Source organism: Monodelphis domestica, chromosome 2 (assembly GCF_027887165.1).
Source record: "Monodelphis domestica isolate mMonDom1 chromosome 2, mMonDom1.pri, whole genome shotgun sequence".
Classification (NCBI taxonomy): Eukaryota; Metazoa; Chordata; class Mammalia; order Didelphimorphia; family Didelphidae; genus Monodelphis; species Monodelphis domestica.
In genome coordinates, this window is record NC_077228.1 from 208784894 (window position 1) to 208808908 (window position 24015).

The following is a 24015-nucleotide window of genomic DNA, read 5'->3' on the forward strand; positions in this document are numbered from 1 at the left end:
GGGAAGTAAAATAAGGATGGAAATTAGGGGAACTGATTTAAAAAAACATTGGTTTAGAAGGAAATAGTGAAAGAAGTAAAGTCAGGACCAGGAGTGGAAATCAATGCTGGGAAATACACAGCTGGTAATCATAACTCAGAAGGTGAATGGAATGAACTCACCCATAAAACACAAGCGAATAGCAGAGTGGATTAGAAATCAAAACCCTACCATATACTGTCTACAAGAAACATACATGAAGGTAGACACACATAGGGTAGAAGGAAGAGGATGGAGCCAAATCTATTGGGCATCAACTGATAAAAAGAAGGCAGGAATCGCAATCATGATATATGACAAAGCCAAAGTAAAAATAAATCTAGTTAAAATACATAGGGAAGGTAATTACATACTGATAAAAGGCAGTATAGACAATGAGGAAATATCAGTACTCAACATGTATGCACCAAATAGCACAGCATCCAGATTTCTAAAGGAGAAACTAGTGAGCTCAAGGATGAAATAGATAGAAATACTCTACTAGTGGGAAATCTGAACTTTCCTCTATCCAAACTAGATAAATCAAACCAAAAAATAAATGAGAAAGAGGTAAGAGAAATGAATGAAATCTTAGAAACATTCGAGTTAGTAGATATGTGGAGAAAAATGAACATAGACAGAAAGGAATATACCTTTTCAGCAGCACATGGTACATTCACAAAGATTGACCATGTATTAAGGCATGAAAACCTTGCAAACAAGTGCAAAAGAGCAGAAATAATAAATGCAACCTTCTCAGATCACAATGCAATGAAAATAATAAGGATACATGGAGAGGCAAATAAAAAATTAATTGGAAATTAAGTAATATGATTCTCCAAAACCAGTTAGTTAAAGAACAAATCATAGAAACAATAACTTAATTGAGGAAAATGACAGTGATGAGACATCCTTTCAAAATCTATGGAATTCAGCCAAAGCAGTACTCGGGGAAATTCATATCCTTGAGTTCATATATTAACAAATGAGGGAGGGCAGAGGTTAATGAATTGGGCATGCAAATGAAAAAACTAGAAAATGAACAAATTAAAAACCTCAGATGAAGACTAGATTAGAGATCCTAAAAATCAAAGGAGAAATTAATAAAATTGAATGTCAAAGAACTATTGATTTAATAAATAAGACTAGAAGCTGGTACTTTGAAAAAACAAAGAAAACAGACAAAGTACTGGCCAATCTAATTTAAAACAGGAAAGAAGAAAACCAAATTGACAATTTCCAAGATGAAAAGGAAATCTGACCTCTAATGAAGAGGAAATTAAGGAAACCATCAAAAATTATTATGCCTAATTATATGGCAATCTAGGTGATATGGATGAGTATTTACAAAAATATAAATTACCTAGACTAACAGAGGAAGAAATAGACTACTCAAAGAGTCCCATATCAGAAAAAAATTGAACAAGCCATCAAAGAACTCCCTAAGAAAAAATCCCCAGGGCCTGATGTATTCACAAATGAATTCTATCAAACATTCAAAGAACAGCTAACCCCAATATTATACAAACTATTTGACAGAATAAGCAAAGAAGGAGTTCTATGAAATTCCTTTTATGACACAAATATGGTACTGATTCCAAAGTCAGGGAGGTCACAAACAGAGAAGGAAAATTATAAACCAATATCCTTAATGAATATAGATGCAAAAATCTTAAATAGGATACTAGCATAAAGACTCTGGCAAGTGATCACAAGGGTTATTCACCATGACCAGGTGGGATTTATACCAGGAATGCAAGGATGGTTCAATATTATGAAAACCATCCACATAATTGACCTTATTAACAAGCAAACCGACAAAAATCACATGATTATCTCAATAGATGCAGAAAAGGCCTTTGACAAAATACAACAGTCATTCTTATTGAAAACACTAGAATGCATAGAAATGGAAGGTCCTTTCCTAAAATTAGTAAACAGCATATCTCTAAAACCATCAGCAAACATCATCTGCAATGGGGACAAACTAAAAGCCTTACCAATAAAATCAGGAGTGAAACAAGGATGCCCATTATCACCTCTATTATTTAACATTTTACTAGGAACACTAGCTTTAGCAATTAGAGAAGAAAAAGAAATTGAAATTATTAAAATAGGCAAGGAGGAGACCAAGTTATTACTCTTTGTGGATGACATGATGGTCTACTTAAAGAATCCTTGAGTATCAATCATAAAGCTAGTGGAAATAATCAACAACTTTAGCAAGGTTGCAGGATACAAAATAAACACACATAATTCATCAGAATTTCTATATATCTCCAACACAGCTCAGCAGCAAGAACTGGAAAGAGAAATTCCATTTATAATCACCCTAGACAATATAAAATACTTAGGAATCTATCTGCCGAGACAAACACAGGAACTATATGAACACAACTACAAAACACTCTCCACACAATTAAAACTAGATCTAAACAACTGGAAAAGCATAGATTGCTCATGGGTGGGACTAGCTAATGTAATAAAAATGACCATTCTACCCAAATAATTTACTACGTTAGTGTCATACCTATTGAAGTACCAAAAAACTTTTTTACTGAACTAGAAAAAACCATAACAAAGTTCATTTGGAAGAACAAAAGATCAAGGATATCCAGGGAAATCATGAAAAAAAATGCAAAGGAAGGAGGACTTGTAATCCCAGATCTCAAACTATACCATAAAGCAGTGGTCATCAAAAGAATTTGGTACTGGCTAAGAGACAGAAAGAAGGATCAGTGGAACAGATTTGGGGTAAGTGACCTTAGCAAGACAGTCTATGATAAGCCCAAAGATCCCTGTTTTTTGGACCAAAACCAAGTATTTGATAAAATCTGCTGGGAATATTGGAAGACAGTATGGGAGAGATTAGTTTTTGATCAATATCTCACATCCTACACCAAAAATTCAGACTGGGTGAATGACTTGAATATAAAGAAGGAAACTATAAGCAAATTAGGTGAACACAGAATAGTGTACATGTCAAATCTTTGGGAAAGGACAGACTTTAAAACCAAGCAAGAGCTAGAAAAAAATCACAATGTAAAATCAATGATTTTGATTACATTAAATTAAAAATTTTTGTACAAACCAAACTAATGCATCCTAAATTAGAAGGGAAGCTACAGATTGGGAAACAATCTTCATTACAAAAAGCTGAGAAAGGTCTAATTACTCAAATTTCTAAAGAGCTAAACCAATTATATAAAAAATCAAGCCATTCTCCAATTGATAAATGGGCAAGGGACATGAATAGGCAATTTTCAGTTAAATCAAAACTATTAATAAGCACATGAAAAAGTGTTGTAAATCTCTTATAATCAGAGAGATGCAAATCAAAACAATGCTGGGGTATCACTTCACACCTAGCAGATTGGCTAACATGGCAGCAACAGAAAGTAATGAATGCTGGAGGGGATGTGGCAAAGTTGGGACACAATGCATTGCTGGTGGAGTTGTGAATTGATCCAACTATTTTGGAGGGCAATTTGGAACTATGCCCAGAGGGCGATAAGAGACTGTCTGCCCTTTGATCCAGCCATAGCACTGCTGGGTTTGTACCCCTCAGAGATAATAAGGAAAAAGTCTTGTCCAAGAATATTTATAACTGTGCACTTTGTGGTAGCAAAAAATTGGAAAACGAGGGGATGCCCATCAATTGGGGAATGGTGAACAAATTGTGGTATATGTTGGTGATGCAATACTATTTTGCTGAAAGGAATAATAAACTGCAGAACTCCCATGGGAACTTGAATGACCTCTTAGAATTGATGCCAAGCAAAAGGAGCAGAACCAAGAGAACATTGTACACAGAGAATGATACACTGTGGTACAGTTGAATATAATGGACTTCTCCATTAGTGTCAGTGAAGTGATCCTGAACAACTTGGAGGGATCTACGCAAAAAAAAAAAAAAAACAACAACAAAAACAAAAAAAACCCCAAAAAACACCTTATCCACATTCAGAAGAAAAACTGTGGGATTAGGAACACAGAAGAAAAACAACTGCTTGAATACATGGGTCAAGGGGATATTCCTGGGGATGTATACTCTAAATGAACATCCTAATGCATACACCAACAACATGGAAATAGGTTCTGATCAAGAACATATGTATAACCCAGTGGAATTGCACATCAGCTATCGAAGGGTGGGGGGGAAGGGAGGGAGGGAAATAATATGATTCTTGTAACCAAGGAATAATGTTCTAAATTGACTAAATAAATTAATTAAAAAAAACCCTTTGGGGGGCAGCTGGGTAGTTTAGTGGATTGAGAGCCATGCCTAAAGACAGGTGGTCCTAGGTTCAGACACTTCCCAGCTGTGTGACCCTGGGCAAGTCATTTAACCCCCTTTGTCTAGCCCTTACCACTCTTCTGCCTTGGAACCAATACACAGTATTGATTCCAAGATGGAAGGTAAGGGTTTAAAAAAACAACCCTTTGGGCATAGTTCCAAATTGTACTCCAGAATGGTTGCATCAATTCACAATTCCACCAACTGTGTATTATAGTCCCAATTTCGCCACATCCCCTCTAACATTCATCACTTTCCTTTGCTGCCATATTGGGTACCTCAGAGTTGCTTTCATTTGCATTTCTCTAAGCAGGAGGGATTTAGAACACTTTTTCATGTTTTTATTGATAGTTTTGATTTCATCCTGTGAAAACTGCCTATTCATGTCCCTTGAGTATTTGTCGATTAAGAAATTTTTTTTTTAATAGATTTGACTTAGTTTCTTAAATAGTTGGGAAGTTAAACCTTTATTAGAGTTTTGTTATAAAAGTATTTCCCCAGTTGTTGCTTTCCTTCTAATTTTGATTGCATTGGTTTTATTTGTATAAAACCTTTTTAATTTGATAGAATCATAGTCATTCATTTTACATTTTCTAATGTTCGCAATTTCTTTCTTGGTCTTAACTTCATTTCTTTCCCACTGATCTGACAGTTATACTATTTTATGTTCACTTAATTTCTTTATGATTTTGCTCTTTATATTTAACCCATTTATCCATTTTGAATTTATCTTTGTATAGGGTATATTAATCTAAACTTCATTTTTTCCCATGCTGTTTTCCAATTTTCCAGCAGTTTTTTGTCAAATAGTGAGTTCTTGTCCCCAAAAGTAGCATCTTTGGCTTAATCAAATACTAGCTTGCTGAGGTCATTTACCCGTAGTCTATTCCACTGACCCACCCTTCTGTCTCTTAGCCAGTATCATATTGTTTTGATGATGATTGCTTTGCTGGTACTGCTAGGGCTGCTACCATTTCCATTTTTTTCATTAGTTCCCTTGATATTATTGGTATTTTATTCTTCCAGATGAACTTTTTAATAATTTTTTCTAATTCTATTAAAAAGGTTTTTTTTTTTGTAGTTTGATAGCTATAACCCTCAATAAGTATATTAGTTTAGTTAGGATTATAATTATTAATTTATTATTTCATCCTACCAATGAATAATTAATGTTTTTCCAATTGTTTAGATCTAGTTTTATTTGTGTGAAAAATGTTTTGTTGTTGTGTTCATATAATTCCTGAATTTGTCTTGGCAGATAGATCACAAAATATTTTATATTTTCTAGAATGATTTTAAGTGGAGTTTCTCTTTTTAAGTTTTGCTGCTAAATTTTGTTGGAAATATATAGAAATGCTGATCATTTATGTGGGTTTATTTCATATCCTGCAACTTTGCTAAAATTATTATTTATACTAGGTTTTTAGTTGATTTTCTAGGATTCTCTAGATATGACATCATATCATCCTCAAAAGAGTAATAGTTTACTTTCCTCTTTGCCTACTTTAATCCTTTCAATTTCTTTTTCTTCTTTAATTGCTACAGCTTGCATTTCTAATACAATATTATATAATTGTACTGATAATGGGCATCCTTGCTTCACTTCTGATCTTATGGGGAAGGCTTCTAATTTATCCCCTTTGCAGATGATGCTTGCTAATGGTTTTAAATAAATGCTGTTTATTATTTTGAGGAAAAGCCCTTCTATTCCTGTACTTCCTGTTGTTTTTTTTTAATAGGAATGGGTATTATATTTTATTTTATATTATATATTAACTTAGAACCACTCTGGCTCAGGCTGAGCCAAAGTAGGTGTTAAAGCCTTGGAAAGCCAAGGCAGAGAACAGAGTCAGTCCTTGACACTCACATGACTGATCTGAAGGAAAGCTGTCTGCGGGGCTACTCCAAGCTCAAGCTCCGGGATTGAACTGAACTCTAGCCCTCTCCACAGGAAGTCATGAGAACTCCAGAGGCTGTTCTCTACGTCACTTCCTGCGTCTCACATGTGCCAATGGTGGCTCAAGCTTGATTTAGGACTGTCCAGATGTCTGTCCTTTTGTTGAAGGCCATCTCCTCAGATAATTAAATCTTGAGTTTAATGCAGACCTTCCTAATAATCTTGTTAAACTAAGAAGGGAGGAGAAATGTAGTTTCCAAGATCTGATTCTGTTATTCCAAGTATATTGTTATTGATCAGGAAATAGCTAAATCAGATCTTATAAAGAATGGTCTGATTAGGGTGGAATAGTTTTGAAATTCACAATAGTTTGTGTTGTATTAGGATTAATTGTTTAAATGTTTGATAGACTTCACTTGTGAATCCATCTGGCACTTGGGATTTTCTGTTAGGGACTTCCTTGATGGCTTATTTAATTTCTTTTTCTGAGAAGGGATTATTTAAGTATTCTATTTCCTCTTTTGTTAATCTAGGCATTTCATAGTTTTGTAAATATTCATCCATTTCACACAGGTTGTCATTTTTTGCCATATAATTGGTTCAAAGAAGCTCTTAATTTCCTCTTCTATAAGGTCAGATTGCCTTTTTTATTTTTTATATTGGGAATTTGATTCTCTTCTTTCTTTTTTCATTATATTAACCAGTACTTTATCGATTTTATTTATTTTTCCAATTTACCAGCTTTTAGTTTTATTTATTGGTTCAATAGTTCTTATACTTTCAATTTTATTAATTTCTAATTTTATTAAAAAAATTTAGGTTTTATCTATGTATTTTTAGTTTGTTCTTTTTCTAAATTTTTTAGTTGCAAGCCCAATTTATTGATCTCCTTCCTTTCTATTTTGTTGCTATAGGCACTCTGAGATATAAATTTTTTCCTGAGTACTGCTTTGTCTGTATCCCATAGATTTTGATATGTTGTCTTCTCATTTTCAGTCTCTTCAATAAAATCAGTAATTGTTTCTATGATTCATTTTTTGACTCACCAGTTTAGAAGAATTAGATAATTTAGTTTCCAATTAATTTAAAATTTTCTGCCCCATGAACCCTTACTAAAATTTTTATTACATTATGTTATGAAGAATTTGCATTAATTATTTCTGCTTTTCTGCATTTGTTTGTGTGAAGATAAGATTAAATCTCCCATTTCTTATTTCTTATTTCTAAATCAAGAACTTAAAGTACCCCATATGACACTAAGTAAGAGAGTTTGTAGGTTACTTAGAGTGGGTGATAAATCCAGAGGCCATTGCCCCGCCCCTGCAGTTCTAGGCAATTTGAAAGACTGTGTTTGGTTCCTGTAAAGTGGGGAAGGGACAGGAAGTGACATGGAAAAAGGACTTTAAAAAATCCTGACATTCTTCTTCAAAGGGCTTTTTCCTTAGAACCTCTTCTACTTTGGAGTGTCTTTGGACTCTCTATGACAGGGGGTCCCCAAACTACGGCCTATGGGCCACATGTGACCCCCTGAGGCCATTTATCCAGCCCCCTTCTCCCTTCTGGAAGGGGCACCTCTTTCATTGGTGATCAGTGAGAGGAGCATTGTATGTGGCAGTGCCTCAAAGTGTGGCATTGCTCATGTACAGTACTACTTCCGGTGACATAATCCTTTGCATGGTGCCTTGTTCTGAGAGTAACTGAATGAGAATGAGGTGCTGCACAAAGTATTATGTGGCGGAAGATGTCCGCATGGTGAGTAGCGACCTGGGGGAGGGAATTCTGCACTGTGTATACTGCTGCCTGGTATAGTGGTGGTATTGATGGGCCTGTGCAAGGTGCAACAGACCCATCACAGTCAGTGCTGCAGCCTCCACTATCCCAGAGAGTGGTATACAGATTTGTTCATAGTTTTTTTTTTATGGTCCATCCCTCTAACAGTCCGAGGGACAGTGAACTAGTCCCCTGTGTAAAATGTTTGGGGACCCCTGTTCTACGATGTTGAACTGGACTGAAGGAGGAGACTCTTTCCTTGGATCCTGCATCAGCTTGCTGGATGAGTAGCTGGCCTTCCTTTCCTGGCTTTTGGAGAGATTGGTTCCAGAGATTACTGCCTTGGCTTTGGAGGAGGCTGCATTGGTAGAACCCTGGCCGAAGACACTGCCATCAGGACTTCTGGCTGAGGATTACTAGGATAATCCATGTGGAGACAGAGTCTTGGGGAAGCTCCCCTGGGGCTGTGCTTGGCTTCTCAGGAGAAGTACTGGTAGACTTATTAGAATCTATCTCTTTATATTTTTCCACTTTCACTCTTTCCACCTCTTTGTAAATAAAGCTGCTAAAAGTCATTTTGACTTAAGCTGAAATATTTTTAAATCAGCAACCACAATATTACTTCAGAAATTCTCATATTTAGCATAAAACCTAAATTTATTTTTCTTACATTTGTAATATTTTTATGCCCTAGTACATGGTTGATCTTTGTATTTGTACTTTTTTCCAGGTATATATTAACTCTACTTTTTCTTACATTTCATTCACTTCCCTTCTTTTTTAATTTATTTTTTGACTTGATTCATCTAGTTCTGATAGTAGAAGGTTGAGGTCCCCCACTAGTATGATTTTGCTATCTATTTCCTCCGTAAGTTCCTATAGTTTCTCCTTAAACATCTGGATGCTATACTATTTGGTGCATAAATGTTTAGTATTGATATTACTTCATTGTTTATTTTATCTTTTGGTAAAATGTAATTTCCTTCTTTATGCCATTTAATCAGATCATTGTTTACTTGAGGTTTGTCTGATATCATGATTGGTACTCCTGCTTTTTTTGACTTTAGATGATGCATAATAAATTCTGCTCCAGCCTTTTACCTTTAATTTGCGTGTCTCCCTACCTCAAATGTGTTTCTTGCAAACAACATATTGTAAGATTCTGGTTTTTAATCCACTTTGCTATCTGCTTCCATTTTATGGGTGAGTTCACATTCAGAGTTATGATTATTAACTGTATTGTACCCCATCACACGGTCCCCTTTAGATACTGCTGTATTCCCTTTCACTCTGTTCCTCCTCACCAGTGTTTTGGTTATCACCCCCCCTCCTTTCCCCTTCCTTCATTTACCTCTCTCTTCCCTTGTCTTATTTGCTTTCTACTTCTCTGTAGGGTGAGATATAATTCTATACCCTATTGATTATATTTGTTTTTAGCTCTTTGAGCCAGTTATGATGAGAGAAAAGTTTAATAATTGCCTGTTGCCACCCTTATCCTCCCCTCTCCATAATGATTTTTCACTCTTCTTTATATTATATAATTTACTCCATTCTACCTCTCCTTTCCCTTTTTCTCTCAGTGCAATCCTCTTTTTCACCACTTGGTTTTTTTTTTTCATGTATCATATACATTCATGTTATATACCACATCATCACATATATTATAATAGGGAAATTAGAGAGAGAAGCATAAGATGGAACCACAGGGAAGGACTGAAGGGTTGTCCTTTGTTTTCCAAGAAGTTGAGATAGGAAAAGCTCCTAGAAGCAGCTCTTCCTCCCTCTGCTTGAGTAGGACCACAATCTCAGTGCCAGTCCAAGGCCAAGGTCCAGGACCAAGAGACAGTTGCTTATCTGTTATCACTTCGTTCTTTTACCCCAGCTTCTAGAATACTTTCTCCAACGTTCTTTGGCATGTGTAAGTGCCAATTTCTGAAAGTCAGCTTTCTATCTTATGCTTCCCTCTCTAATTTCCCTATTGCAATACATGTACATCATATCACCATAATCAGCTTATTTCCCTACCCTCTTTCTAAGTATATTCCTTATCTGCTCTGCTACTAAGAGTAATTTTTGAGAATTACAGATATCCTTTTCCATGTAGAGATACAATTTGATCTTAATGAGGCCTTTACATTTTTTCTTATTTGTCTTTTTATATGCTCTTGGGTTTCGTATTTGTACTTCAAATTTTTTGCTTAGGTTTGGCTTATTCCTCTGAAATGCTTGGAAATCTAGCTTATTGAATGTTTATTTTTTTCCCCTGAAAGAATATATTCAGTTTTGCTGGTTAGGTTACTCTGGGTTGTAAACCTAGATCTTTTGCCGTCTGAATATCATATTCCATGCCTTCTTATCCTTTAGTGTAGAAGCCTCTCAGTCCTGTGTAATCCTGATTGTAGCTCCATGGTATTTGAATTGTTTCTTTCTGGCTGTTTGTAGTATTTTCTCCTTGGTTTGGGGGGGGCGGTTCTTGAATTTAACTATTATATTCCTGGAACTTGTCATTTGAGGATTTCTTTATGGAGAAAATCTGTTAATTCTTTCAATTCCAGTTTTGTTTTCTTGTTCAAAGATATCTGGGCAGTTTTCATTTATAATTTCTTATATTATGATATCCAAGATTTTTTTTTTTGATCATGGCTTTCAGGCCATCTAATAATTTTTAAATTCTTTCCTGGATCTATTTTCCAGGCCAGTTGCTTATTTCAGTAAAATATTTCAAGTTTTCCTCTGTCTTTTCATTCCTTTGAATCTGCTTTATTGTTTCTTGATTTTTCATGAAATGAATAGTTTCTAGTTGCTCCATTCTAATTTTTAAGGCCAGATTTTCCTTTGTCAGCTTTTGGGTCTCCTTTTTAATTTCTTCTTGCATTGCTTTCATTTATCTTCCCCACTTTTCCTCTGCCTCTCTTAATTGGTTTTTGAAATCTTTTTTCAGCCCTTCCACAATCTGTGTCCAATCCATATTTTTCTTTTGGATTTGCTCTTTGCTCATTTACATAAAAATTCTCTAGAGTTAGGCACTTTTTTTGTTGTTTGCTCATTTCCCTTACATTTTTACTGGTAGGCTCTGTTTTCTGGGAAGTTTGGGTACCCTCTTAAACTTTAGTCCTTCCTTGATGCTACCTTTAGTTTTTTTTTCTAGATTTTTCTGCCAGTTGTAGAAGAGGTATGCATGCAAGACAGAAAGCTGAGGACAGAAGAGCTGTCAATCAAAAGGAACATTTTATATTACAGATTATCACTCTATTACACAGTTTCAGTTTTTACAATATGGTATGGATGACCTGAGGGCTGAGAGCTCTTAGAGCCACCTCCCACTGTTGATTAACTTAACCCTTAAGAGCTGATAGCTTAAAGACTTGCCTCAGCCTTGGGCGTAAACTTTTGTTCTTATTCTGAGCTTGGTCAGGTCAGGAACTTCTCAAATTCCAGCCTCAGGCTTAGGTGTGGGTTTTTTTGGTCTCACTGTGTACTTTATCTATTTAGGAATGTAGTTGATTTCTCTGTCCTGGAGTTCCACCCTGAGTTTTCCTCAAAAAGATCCAGACCCACTTTTTGGGATCTATTTCCTTATACCAAGCCCAGACTAGGTCTCTTGACTTCTCTCTGGGCCCATGGAGATTAGCTCACTTTAGTGTGCAGATTGCCCTGGGTTAGGATTCTAGACTTCTCCACAGGTTTAGAATTTAAAGGAGTGTAAATTTATTGGTTCTCTGTTTGTCCAGGCAAGGTCTCAGGGTTTGGATGTTGACTTGGGCTTAGGTTCTGAACCTGGGACAGCAGATGTAGGGTTGGGGTTTGTTGTTTGCTCTTGGTTTGCTCTTCACTCCTTGCTATTACTCCTGCTGATTATGTTCCCCCCACCCTACCCCAGTGCCCCAGATGTTCTCTGCCTACTGTTTGGTTTTTCTTTTCTTGATACTTGTTTTACTGTCTCCTTGTTGGTTCTTTCTTATATTTGTCTTATGGCATCATTTTAATATTGGTTGGAGAGGATTCTTATGGGGACTATAACTTTCTTTGCTTTACTCCACCCCTAGAAACCACCTTTCTAATGTTTTAAAAAAAGGAAAGGTATTGTTTCTTGCTAAATCTTTTTTTTTATATCTATTGATATCATATGATTTTGGGGTACTTACTCATATAATCGGTTATATTTTCTTTTCCCTTAATTTTGAACCAACCATGTATTCTTGGTATAAATTCTTTCAGTTATAGTGTATTATCTTTTTGATATATTGCTATAGTCTCCTGTACATATATTTTTAAAAAATTTCTTTATCGATAGTCATTATAGATATTGGTTTCTGTTTTTTCTTTTATGCTTTGACTCTTCCTTGCTTTAGGCATCTAGACTATACTCTTTCCTGTTCTCTTAATGTGGGTATTTTATTTTTCAGCAAATATTCAACCATTTCATTCAGATTGTCAGTTTTATTTGCATCAAACTGGGTAAAAGAGTTCCTAATAATGTCTTTTATTTCTTCATTTATTATGAATCCATTGAAAAGATTTTGATACTGGGCACAGTTAATTGCAGGGGGACAATAGGTGGCTCAGTGGATTGAGAGCCAGTTCTAGAGATGGGAGATTCTAGGTTCCAATCTGGCCACAGACACTTCCTAGCTATGTGACCCTGGGCAAGTCTCTTAACCCCACTGTTGCCTAGCCCTTACTACTCTTCTGCCTTGTATTCAATATATAGTATAGATACTAAGACAGAAGGTAAGGGTTTAAAATTTTTTTTTTCATATTGATAATTTGATTTTCATTTTCAAAAATCATGTTTGTTAATGTCTTACCTAGTTTACAAAAAAACCAGTTCCTAATTTTATGAATTCACTTTAAAAAATTCTTTTATTTTTTGGAGTTATGATCTGGGTGTGTCATTTCTGGTTTTTATTTTGTTAATTTTCCAGTTTTTTTTTTTAGTTACATGTCCAACGTGCTGATTTGTGCTTTTTTCCCCCTTTTTTTTAATGAAAACTTTTAGAGATAGAAGTATTCATACAACTAGGACTTTTTCCTCACTCCCATACTTTAGTATGCTGTCTTATTACTGTTATTTTCTTTAATGAAATTTTTGATTATTTCTATTATTTTTGACCCACCCATTCTTTATGAATTAGTTATTTAGTCTCCAATTAAATTTAATTATTTTATTAGTGGCCTTTTATTTGATAAAACTGTTATTGCATTGCTTTTTAAAAATGTGTTTAATATTTCTGTCTTTTGTCATTTGTTTGTGAGGTATTTACATCTTTATACATGGTCAGTTTTTGTCAAGGTAACATTGAGATGAATTGTACACTCTTGTATATTCCCAGTAAGTTAAATGCAATACGTCTTTAGTAAGTGCCAAATATGTATCTGGCAATGTATTACACCCTGGGAATACAAATGAAAAGAAAAGATAGCTTCTGCCCTCAAAAAGCTTACAATTTAACTGGAGAAAACAATACACAGAAGGAAGTTGTAAATAGTGGGGAATAGGAGCCACCAGGGGGTACTTAGTATATGGACATTATGTTCTATGGAGTCCAAACCAAGCCTAGTTGCAGATAGAAAGTGTCTACATATCTTTAATATCAAGCTCTTATCAAATATTTTTTACAATGATTTTTACCAATTAACTTAACACAGATACATTAATTTTTTGAATTAAAGAAGCTTTTCAATTTCATGGAGTCAGAATGATCTGATTTTTGTTTTTTAAATTTCCTCTATCTCTTCTTTGGTTAAACATTCATAACCATGAATCCATAAGTGCGAGGTATATAAATTTCTTCTCTTTTGTTTGTTTTGTTATATGGTTTTTAACATTTAGGTTTCCTATCCATTTTGAATTTATTGTGGAATATGGCATAAAATGTTGGTCTAAACCTAATCACTGCTATATTATTTTCTAGTTTTCCTAGTAGATCATATTCAGTAATTATATTTTTAATACATTATATTAATTTTTTTGGACATTGCATTTTGGTTCTGTCAACCTTATCTCTCTACTTCATCTGCATCCTATAATACTTTGTCATAACCAAGATAATGAAGATAGTAGAATAAAATATTGACATCTTTGAAACTCAAAGCTTTCCTCAGAGGAAAATTTTTTTCTGTTAACATATTAAGAAAAGTGGAAGAAGAATAAGTAAAAAGTAAAAAAAATTAATGAGTTGAATTAGCATTTCAGAATATGAGAAAATAAAGAAACTATGAAGCTCCAAAGAGATAAGTGATGAAAATTAAAGGTGTGTGCCTGTCTTACCTTTGTTCCTCCAATATGGATTATTTTCAAATTTCATCATCTTCATCTCAACTCTAATATATACTTAATGTGTGACCCTAGCCAAGTAATTTAATTTTGTGCCTCAGTTTCTCATCTATAAAATGAAAACATAATAGTATGGTTACAATAAGTCCTAGAGTTTTTATGTGTTTAAAACAAGATTATTTATGGAAAGCACTTTCCAAACCCTGTACTGCTATATAAATGTTAGTTGTTATTAAATCCCAAGTCCATTTGCCAGTTTTATAGAAGTGAACTGAAATCCCAGAGTTGTTAATTTGTATATATCTTAGTGATTTCGAATTTTTTTTTTACTTGGTGTTTGGATTTTGATCATTTGTATTTTGTCTTCTAAACATTGTTCATATCCTTTGTTCACTTATCTAAGGGGGGTGGTGCTTATTTATGCCAACTCTATAAATCTTGGATATCTGTTCTTTGTAATAGATAATGTGTGTATAATCTTACCTTCCCAAATTCCAGCTCCCTTTTTGTTCTAATTGCATTGATTTTTCTTCATGTAGAAGCTTTCTCTTTCATCTAATACAAATGGCCTTTTTTCTCCGGTCCCTTGTTTGGTTATAAATTCTCAAGCAAGCCATAAGTCTGAAAGGTACCTCCTTAGTTTGGAATGTGGTGTCATTTTTTTTTACTGGAACAAATTTCTTTTTTTTCCATTTTAATAAATTTATTTAGTCAATTTCGAAAATTATTCCTTGGTTACAATAATCACATCATTTCCCTCCCTCCCCTCCACCCACACTTCCTGCAGCTGACGGGCAATTTCATTGGGTATTACTTGTATCATTGATCAGAACCTATTTCCATGTTGTTTTTTACACAAGGATGTTCATTTAGAGTCTACATCCCCAACCATATCCCTTTGACCCATGTATTCAAGAAGTTTTTTTTCTTCTGTGTTCTATTCCCACTGTATTTCCTTTGGATGTGGATAGTGGTTTTTCTCGTAGGTTCCTCTTAGTTGTTCAGGGTCATTGCATTGCCACTAATGGAGAAGTCCATTACATTCGATTGTACCACAGTGTATCAGTCCCTGTGTACAATGTTTTCCTGGTTCTGCTCCCCTCACTCTGCATCACTTCCTGGAGGTTGTTCCAGACTCCATGGAATTCCTCCACTTTATTATTCTTTTTAGCACAATAGTATTCCATCACCAACATATACCATAATTTCTTCAGCCATTCCCCAATTGAAGGGCATCCCCTCATTTTCCAATTTTTGACCACCACAAAGAGTGCAGCTATGAATATTCTTGTACAAGTCTTTTTTCCCTTATTATCTCTTTGGGGTACAAACCCAGCAGTGCTATGGCTGGATCAAAGGTCAGACAGTCTTTTATCGCCCTTTGGGCATAGTTCCAAATTTCCCTCCAGAATGGTTGGATCAATTCACAACTCTACCAGCAATGAATTAGTGTCCCTACTTTGCTACATCCCCTCCAACATTCATTACTTTCCATAGCTGTCATGTTAGCCAATCTGCTAGGTGTGAGGTGATACCTCAGAGTTGTTTTGATTTGCATTTCTCTGATTATAAGAGATGTAGAGCACTTTTTCATGTGCTTATTAATAATTTTGATTTCTTTGGCTGAGAACTGCCTGTTCATGTCCCTTGCTCATTTATCAATTGGAGAATGGCTTGATTTTTTTGTACAATTGATTTAGCTCTTTGTAAATTTGAGTAATTAAACCTTTGTCAGAGGTTTTTATGAATATTGCTTCCCAATTTGTTGCTTTCCTTCTGATTTTAGTTACATTGGTTTTGTTTGTACAAAACCTTTTTAATTTGATGTATTCCAAATTATTTATTTTGCATTTTGTGACTCTTTCTAAGTCTTGCTTGGTTTTAAAATCTTTCCCTTCCCAAAGGTCTGCCATGTATACTATTCTGTGTTCGCCTAATTTTCTTATAGTTTCCTTCTTTATGTTCAAGTCATTCACCCATTTTGAATTTATCTTGGTGTAGGGTGTGAGGTGTTGATCTAAACCTAATCTTTCCCACACTGTCCTCCAATTTTCCTAGCAGTTTTTATGAAATAGTGTATTTTTGTCCCAAAAGCTGGGTTCTCTCGGTTTGTCCTATACTGTCCTGCTGAGGTCACTTACCCCGAGTCTATTCCACCGATCCTCCGTTCTGTCTCTTAGCCAGTACCAAATTGTTTTGATGACCACTGCTTTATAATATAGTCTGAGATCTGGGACTACAAGGCCCCCTTCCTTTGTATTTTTTTTCCATTATTTCCCTGGATATCCTTGCTCTTTTGTTCTTCCAAATGAACTTTGTTATGATTTTTTCTAAATCAGTAAAAACATTTTTTGGAAGTCCAATGAGTATGGCACTAAATAGATAGATGAGTTTGGGTAGGATGGTCATTTTTATTATATTGGCTTGTCCTACCCATGAGCAGTTAATGTTCTTCCAATTGTTCAAGTCTAGTTTTAGTTGTGTGGAGAGTGTTTTGTAGTTGTGTTCATATAGTTCCTGTGTTTGTTTTGGGAGATAGATTCCTAATTATTTTATTTTGTCTAAGGTGATTTTGAATGGGATTTCTCTTTCTAGTTCTTGCTGCTGAGCTGTGTTGGAAATATATAGAAATGCTGATGACTTATGTGGGTTTATTTTGTATCCTGCAACTTTGCTAAAGTTGTTGATTGTTTCAATTAGCTTTTTGGTTGAATCTCTAGGATTCTTTAAGTAGACCATCATATCATCCGCAAAGAGTGATAACTTGGTCTCCTCCTTGCCTATTTTAATACCTTCAATTTCTTTTTCTTCTCTAATTGCTACTGCTAGTGTTTCTAGTACAATGTCAAATAAAAGAGGTGATAATGGGCATCCTTGTTTCACTCCTGATCTTATTGGGAATGCATCTAGTTTATCCCCATTGCAGATGATATGTTGATGGTTTTAGATATATACTGCTTATTATTTTTAGGAACGACCCTTCTATTCCTATGCATTCTAGTGTTTTTAATAGGAATGGGTGTTGCTTTTTCTGCATCTATTGAAATAATCATGTGATTTTTGTTGGTTTGCTTGTTGATGTGGTCAATTAATTATGTGGATGGTTTTCCTAATGTTGAACCAGCCCTGCATCCCTCGTATAAATCCTACTTGATCATGGTGAATGATTCTTCTGATCACTTGCTGGAGTCTTTTTGCTAGTATCCTATTTAAGATTTTTCATCTATATTCATTAGGGAGATTGGTCTATAATTTTCTTTCTCTGTTTTTGACCTGCCTGGCTCTGGGATCAGTACCATGTTTGTGTCATAAAAGGAATTTGGTAGAATTCCCTCTTTACTTATTATGTCAAATAGTTTGTATAGTATTGGGGTTAGCTGTTCTTTGAATGTTTGATAGAATTCACTGGTAAATCCATCAGGCCCTGGGGATTTTTTCTTAGGAAGTTCTTTGATGGCCTGTTGGATTTTCTTAAATGGTCTTAAAGTCTTTCCCAAAGATCTGACAACTATACTATTCTGTTTTCGCCTAATTTGCTTATAGTTTCCTTCTTTATATTCAGGTCATTCACCAAGTATGAGTTTATCTTGTTGTAGGGTGTGAGGTGTTGATCCAATTCTAATCTCTCCCACACTGTCTTCCAGTTTTCCCAGCAGTTTTTATTAAACAGTGGATTTTTGTCCCCAAAACTGGGGTCTTTGGGTTTGTCATAGACTGTCTTGCTGAGGTCACTTACCCCAACTCTATTCCACTGATCCTCCTTTCTGTCTCTTAGCCAGTACCAAATTGTTTTGATGACCACTGCTTTATAATATAGTTTGAGATCTGGGAATACAAGTCCTCCTTCCTTTGCATTTTTTTTTTCATTATTTCCCTGGATATCCTTGCTCTTTTGTTCTTCCAAATGAACTTTGTTATGTTTTTTTCTAAATCAGTAAAAAATTTTTTTGGAAGTTCCATGGGTATGGCACTAAATAGGTAGATAAGTTTGGGTAGGATGGTCATTTTTATTATATTGGCTCATCCTACCCACTGAGCAGTTAATGTTTTTCCAATTGCTCAAGTCTAGTTTTAATTGTGTGGAGAGAGTTTTGTCGTTGTGTTCATATAGTTCCTGTGTTTGCCTCAGCAGATAGATTCCTAAGTATTTTTTATTGTCTAGGGTGATTTTAAATGCAATTTCTCTTTCCAGTTCTTGCTGCTGAGATGTGTTGGAGATATTAAGAAGTGCTGATGTCTTATGTGGGTTTATTTTGTATCCTGCAACCTTGCTAAAGTTGTTGATTATTTTGACTAGTTTTTTGGTTGATTCTCTAGGATTCTTTAAGTAGACCATCAAATCATTTGCAAAGAGTGATAGCTTGGTCTCCTCATTGGCTTTTAATAACTTCAATTTCTTTTTCTTCTCTAATTGCTACTACTAGTGTTACTGGTATAATGTTAAATAATAGAGGTGATAATGGGCATCCTTGTTTCACTCCTGATCTTATTGGGAATGCATCTAGTTTATACCCACTGCAGATGATGTTTGCTGAAAGTTTTAGATATATACTATTTATTATTTTTAGGAAATATCCTTCTATTCCTATACTTTCTGGTGTTTTCAATAGGAATGGGTGTTGTATTTTATTGAGATAATCATGTGATTTTTGTTGGTTTGCTTGTTAATATGGTTAATTATGTGGATGATTTTCCTAATATTGAACCATTCTTGCATTCCTGGTAAGAATCCTACCTGTTCATAGTGGATACCCTTGTGATGACTTGCCAGAGTCTTTTTGCTAGTATCCTATTTAAGATTTTTGCATCTATATTTATTAAGGAGATTGGTCTATAGTTTTCTTTCTCTGTTTTTGACCTGTCTGGCTTTGGGATCAGTACCATATTTGTGTCGTAAAATGAATTTGGTAGAACCCCTTCTTGGCTTATTCTGTCAAATAGTTTGTGTAATATTGGGATTAGTTGTTCTTTGAATGTTTGATAGTATTCATTTGTGAATCCATCAGGACCTGGGGATTTTTCCTTAGGGAGTTCTTTGATGGCTTGTTCAATTTCTTTTTCTGATATGGGGTTGTTTAGGTAATGTATTTCTTCCTCTGTTAGTCTAGAGAATTTATATTTTTGCAAGTATTCATCCATATCACCAAGATTGCCATATTTTTTGCCATATAATTGAGCATAAAATTTCTAATGATTGCCTTAATTTCCTCTTCATTAGAGGTGAGGTCTCCCTTTTCATCTTGGATAATGTCAGTTTGGTTTCCTTCTTCCCTTTTTTTAATTATACTGACCAGTACTTTGGCTGTCTTCTTTGTTTTTTCAAAGTACCAGCTTCTAGTCTTATTTATTAAATCAATATTTCTTTGACTTTCAATTTTATTAATTTTTCCTTTGATATTTAGGATCTCTAATTTAGTCTTCATCTGAGGATTTTTAATTTGTTCACTTTGTAGTTTTCTAATTGGCATGCCTACTTCTTTGACCTCTGCCCTCCCTAATTTGTTAATATATGAACTCAGGGATATACATTTCCCCCTAAATACTGCTTTGGCTGCATCCCATAAGTTTTGAAAGAATGTTTCATCGTTGTCCTTTTCTTCAATGAAGTTATCAATTGTTTCTATGATTTGTTCTTTAACTAACCAGTTTCGGAGAATCCTATTGCTTAATTTCCAATTAATTTTTTATTTACCTTTCCATTTGCCCTTACTTATTATTTTCATTGCATTGTGATCTGAGAAGGTTGCATTTATTATTTCTGCTCTTTTGCACTTGTTTGCAAGGTTTTTGTGCCGTAATACATGGTCAGTCTTTGTGAATGTACCATTTGCTGCTGAAAAGAAGGTATATTCCTTTTTGTTCATGTTAATTTTTCTCCACGAATCTACTAATTTGAATTTTTCTAAGATTTCATTCATTTCTCTTACCTCTTTCTTATTTATTTTTTGATTTGATTTATCTAGTTTGGATAGAGGAAGGTTCAGGTCTCCTACTAGTATAGTTTTTCTATGAATTTCATCTTTGATCTCCACTAGTTTCTCCTTTAGAAATTTGGATGCTATGCCATTTGCTCCATATATGTTGAGTACGGACATTTCCTCATTGTATATGCTGCCTTTTATCAGTATGTAATTACCTTCCCTATCTCTTTTAACTAGATTTATTTTTACTTTGGCTTTGTAAGATATCATGATTGTGACTTCTGCCTTCTTTTCATCAGTTGATGCCCAATAGATTTGGTTCCATTCTCTTACTTTCACCATATGCATATCTACCTTCTTCATGTGTGTTTCTTATAGATAGTATATGGTAGGTTTTTGGATTCTAATCCACTCTGCTATTTGCTTGTGTTTTATGGATGAGTTCATTCCATTCACATTCAGAGTTATGATTACTAGCTGTGTATTACCCAGCATTCTGATTTCTACTCCTGTTCCTGCCTTTTCTTCTTTCACTATTTCCTTCTACACCAATGTTTGTTTTTAGTCAACCCCCCTAGTTTCCACCCTTGTTTTACTTCCCTTTCTACCCCCTCCCTTCTTATTTCCCCCCTTATTTGCCTTACAGTCTTTCTAAACTACTCTCCACCTTCCCCCTCCCTTGTACTACTTCCCTCCCCACCAGTCTGTTTGTTACCCTTCTACTCCCCTATAAGGCACAAATCTATTCTCTTCTCCAATGGATTGGATTGTTCTTCCCTCTTTGGGTCAATTTCAATGCAGGTAAGAGTTAAATATTTCCTATCTCCAACCTTTTTACCCTTCCAGTGTATTGATGTTCTCCCCCATCCCGCCATGAGCTTCTTTGTGACATATAAATTTACCCCCTTTTGTTTCTTTTCCCATTTCTTTTAGTATTAACCTCTTTTTTAGCTCTAGTTGTATATAGATTTACCTATATATACACATGTATATGCATTCATGCATACATATATCTATATATCTATTATCTCTTGTCATTTCATCCTTTACAGTTTGTCACTATTCCCTCTAAGTGTAATTCTTCTAGCTGCCCAGTTGAAAATAACAATTTTTAAGAGTTATCAATGACCTCTTTTCTTAAAGGGATTCATATCATTTTAACTTATTGAGTCTCTTAAAAAAAGTGTTTTTCTTTTGTTTTGTTTTTCTTTTTTCCCCACTCCTTTTTAATTACGTTTAGATAATTCCCTTGATTTCTGTGCTTGGGAATCAAATTTTCTGTACAGGTCTGGTCTTTTCTTTACAAATTCTTGGAATTCTTCTATTTTGTTGAATGAACATACTTTCCCCTCTAAGAATATAGTCAGTTTTGCTGGGTAGTTGATTCTTGGTTGTATACCTAGATCCTTTGCTTTCTGGAATATCATATTCCATGCCTTTTGGTCCTTCAGTGTGGATGCTGCCAGATCCTGTGTTATCTTCACTGTGGTTCCGTGTTATCTGAATGATTTCTTGTCAGCTTGTAATATTTTTTCCTTGGTCTGATAGTTCTTGAATTTGGCTATAATATTCCTGTTGTTGTCAGTTGTTGTCAGTTGTTGTCAGTTGGCGATTAAGTACAGGAGGTGATCTATGGATTCTTTCAATCTCCACTTTTCCCTTTTGTTCTAGAATATTGGGGCAGTTTTCTTGAATAATTTCCTGTAATATTATGTCCAGGCTTTTTCTTTTGTCATGGTCTTCTGGCAGACCAATGATTCTTAACATGTTTCTCTTTGAACGATTTTCTAAATCCTCTGTTTTGTGAATGAGATGCTTCAGATTTTCCTCAGTTTTTTCATTGTTTTGTTTTTGTTTTACAGTGTCCTGCTGCCTTGTGAGGTCACTTAATTCTGGTTGTATTCTGGTTCTTAAAAACTGGATTTCATCCCTGGCTTTTTGGTCATCCTCCTTCTGGTCTGATTTTCTTTGGAGGTCATCTTTCATTTTCTTTGCCTCATCTTTCATCTCCTTTGCCTCATTTTCAAGCTGGTTGATTTTGGCTTTTAAGAGACTATTTTCTCTTTCCAGATGACTTATGTTAGTTTTTAAATTATTTTCCCAATTTTCTTCAGCCTCTCATAATTGTGTTTTGAATTGCATTTTGAGTTCTTCCAAAGCCTGTATTCAATTCGCTGGAATTTCTATTTTATTACTTGCCGCCTCCTGTGTATTGTTTGTTCTTTGTTCGTTGCCTGTGCAGAAGCTGTCAGTTCTTTTTCTGTTGTTTGCTCATATTTACCCCTTCTTTTCTCCCCCTATTTGTTTGTGCTCTTGCTCCTCTCATTTTTTTGGTTTTGGGACTTTCTGTTAGTCTCCCCTCTTGGAGCTTTGTCAGATCTCTCAGTGCAGTCTCTGGGGGAGTAGTGTTAGAGTTTGAGCTTCCCTGTCCTCTGGAGGCTTTTGATTGGATTATAGTCGAGCAGTTAGTGAGGGAGGGGTATTGGAAATTAGTATTATCTGAGCTCTGAAGAGTTTGATGGAATTAAGTTCAGCTGGGTTGGGCTGGATGTGCCCTGAGGCCAAAACCTCCTTGAAGGCTGGAGCAATATGGAGTGTGTCAGCCCTTCTTACCAGGCTGCCACCTCTTCGCTCCCTCTCCAGCTGATTTCCCACTGCCTGTGTTTGACACTCTGAGCCTGACATAACACTGCTCACAAGGTGCACCCTCTAGACCAGTGCCTTTGCTTCCCCCAAGAGGTTTCTGTAGTCTTAGCACTCTGGGGGGTGAGGGGTCCTGGCTTTCCTGAGCTCTGATGACTTTTGTTGGGATAAAGTTCCCCTGGGTTGGGCTAGATGTTCTCTGAGGCCAAAAACTCCTGGAAGGCTGGAGTAAAAATGAGGGTATCAGCCATCCTGTCCAGGCTGCCAGCTCTTCGCTCCCTCTCCAGCTGCCTTCCTGCCACCTGTGTTCAATGCTCTGAGACTGACACAGCCCTGCCTGCAAGGTACACCCTCCAGACCAGTGCCTTTGCCCGCCCAGAGGTTCCCACTGCCTTTGGCGGCTTAGCACTCTAGGTGGGGGTGGGGATACGTCCTGGTACCTTTCCTCTGCCTTTCCCCTAAGCCCAAGTGTTCTCGGATTCCGGCTTTTGAGGGGCTTACCTTTTGAATTGAGTTGAGCAGGAAGATTCCCCGGGTTTGTCTTGTTGTTAGGTTTGATTTTTAGTCCCCTGGGAGCATTTTGTTTGTGATCGGTAAGGAATGGTTTTTAGAGGTCTGAACTATTGCTGCTTCTAAGCTGTCATCTTGACTCCATCCTCTCTTTCTTCTCAGTTATTTCTTATATAAGGTAAATCCTTAAAGTTTCTACAGATGAGATTTTGTTCATTGCATCAATCCCTATAACCCTGGAGAGTCCTTTTCATTTTATTTGTGATTATTCAGCTTAACTATCCACACAGAAATTAATTTCTATTTAGCATACATTTTGTAAATGTCTATGTATGCAGAGAATTATGCTAGGTACTAGGATTGCAGAAACAAAAAAGAAATAGTCATTGTTCAATCATCCAGGAGTCAGACTAAGTTGAAGCTGAGCTCCAAGCCACGATCCAAGCCACAGTCTCCAACAAAACTCCCTAGAATACTTTCCCCAGTCAGACTATTTCCTGAAGATAATCTCTTAAGATTATCTTCTCAAAGACAATCTGCCTCAAACCAAAGGATTTTGTGGCCTTTATGGTGGCTCCTTGTCCTTTCCCCTCTTCATAGGGGCCAATCACAGTTTCCAAATTGCCTAACCTGCCCAGTGTCTGTGGGATCACTTCTCACCTTCTGAGGTTTAAGTTCTCAT

At 35.6% G+C, this 24015-nt stretch overlaps 1 protein-coding gene across 12 annotated transcripts in view; it reads left to right on the top strand.

The window, feature by feature from the left end:
- The window catches only part of TANC2 (tetratricopeptide repeat, ankyrin repeat and coiled-coil containing 2), a 686196-nt gene that overhangs the window by 23087 nt on the left and 639094 nt on the right, over positions 1–24015 (top strand). The window lies entirely within an intron of this gene.